This window comes from Chlorocebus sabaeus, chromosome 21 (assembly GCF_047675955.1).
Source record: "Chlorocebus sabaeus isolate Y175 chromosome 21, mChlSab1.0.hap1, whole genome shotgun sequence".
In the NCBI taxonomy this organism is placed as follows: domain Eukaryota; kingdom Metazoa; phylum Chordata; class Mammalia; order Primates; family Cercopithecidae; genus Chlorocebus; species Chlorocebus sabaeus.
The window spans coordinates 36680285-36682580 of NC_132924.1; positions in this window are offsets into that span (position 1 = coordinate 36680285).

Below are 2296 nucleotides of genomic sequence, written 5' to 3' on the forward strand. Positions count from 1 at the left end.
TAAACATGGAGTTTGTGACACAGATGACAAACTCTTGGATGAATACACTGAAGTGTCCCTGAGGTTAATACAGAGTTCTGTCTCTCTCAATATGGAAACCAATCTTGAAAGAGTAAACACCAACTTCTTGGCACTTCACAGCCTTGATTCATTCATGGTTGTCATCATTTGCCATCACATCAATTCACACAAAGATCAAATACTGGTGATCCACAACAGCTTAAAATCATCTTCTATATATACATATACATATGTATGTTTTTTCTATATACTATTGTTATTAGGAGAAGAATTTTACAGACAGCTTTAACTTCAAGAGAGCAAAAAAATCATCCAAGCTGAGTATTGTCAGAAGAATTTCCCCCATAGCTCACGAACACTGTCCTCGGAGCACTGCTATTCAAATTGTGGTCTCTGTCCAGTAATAAATATAGATCCATGACACAATAAGTAAAGAAATTGAGCTGACTATTGGTGGCCGGGCACGGCAGCTCACGCTTACAATCCCAGCACTTCGGGAGGCCAAGGCAGGGGGATCACTTGAGGTCAGGAGTTTGAAACTAGCCTGACCAACATGGTGAAATCCTGTCTCTACTAAAAACACAAAAATTAGCTGGCCGTGGTGGTGGGCACCTGTAATCCCAGCTACTCAGGAGGCTGAGGCAGGAGAATCACTTGAACCAGGAGGCGGAAATTGCAGTGAGCAGAGATCGTGCCATTGCACTCCAGCCTGGGCAACAAGAGTGAAACTCTGTCACAAAAAACAAAGCAAAAAAAACTGTTGTCCCACAGCTTTGGTGCCCTATTTTTTTATTTTGTCTTGTTTTTACTCTTTTCTTTGTGTCTCAGTTTAGGTTGTTTATTTATTTATTTATTTATTTATTTATTTATTTATTGTTTTGAGACAGGGTCTCACTCTGTCACAGTTTAGGTAATTTCAATCAACCTTTACATTCACTGCTTTGTTCTTCAGTTGTGTTTGACACAGCAGGAACACCATCATTTCAGACAAACACCATCACTTTAAATCCCAGCTCCCTTTCTAGCCTCATGCATTTCAAGGAAATCACTTCCCTTCTAACTACTATCAACCAGAAAGAGCAAACAGTAAAACAGAGATAACACAGCTCACAGAGGAAAGCAGGGGAAAGTCTCTTGGGTAACTGCCAAACTTCACTCTTATACAATGGGCCCAGTAAAACAGTGGGCCTTAATAAGCACATTCCTTTCCCTTCAGGTGCACTAAGCTAGGGAAGCTAAATGCAAACTCAGGGGGTAGGCCTGCAGCTGCAAAAAAAAAAAAAAAAGTGTGGAAACAAACTCACAACTCTCCCTCCCAAATAAACACAACAAAAAAAACACAAAAGAGTCCAAGCCTCCAATAAACTCTCCTACCCTAAATCCTTAAACACTCTTAGTCTGTAAAAAAAAGTGCCTCCAACCTAACTCATCCAAAAGCCCCTCTCAAGCTCGTTTTCTCTAAAATAAACCTGTCCTTAACTGCCAAGCCACCTTTCGTGTTTCTTTCCTTTTTCTTTCTTACAGGGTTGAGTCTACTGATAGGCCTGTCAAATGCATACTTCATCTCTGCTACCATCGCTTTTTTTTCTTCTGGCATTCCCATTAGACTCTTCTTTACAGCTTCCATCTCTTAGTTGACATTCCCCATCTATTCATGTGTGTGGTCCACCTGAGTCTGGTTCTGTTGATTGATTTTTCTCCTGACAGTGTTTTCAGTTGCTCTTGTGTGTCCTGTGATCTTTGATTGAATGTTTGATATGTATAAGACAGTAAAGACTGAAGCAAGAAGTATTTATACCTGGAAACGGGCATGCCTTTCCTTCTACTACCTGCTGGTGTGAGGTGTTGAGTTGATCTACTGATGAGTTGAACTGGGTCTGGGTTTTGCTGTTACCATTTTAGTTCAGTGAACCACTGGCTTCAAATCCCCCTAGTGCTACTGGGTCCCTGTTAAGGGCTGGGCTCACAATATTCATGCTCCACCCTCAGCTTTACACTTTCCCTGTGTGCCTATCCACATTTTTTGGCTGTCCCTTGCTGTAGACTGCTATTACTTGTTACCTGGAGCTTGCTGACCTGGTGTGGGGTCAGGGCCACTGTCTGTCATTTTGTTCCAGTCTCAGTATGAGGCAGGCCCAGTGTTCCAGGGTCCAGAGAATGAGGCTTTTTTATCCATCCTTCCTTCCCCAGGAGGAGGGGCACTCTAATGGACTGGGACAATTTCCTGCCTGCAATTGCAGTGGGGGTTTTTCTTTTCCTTCCCAGTGTGGACCCC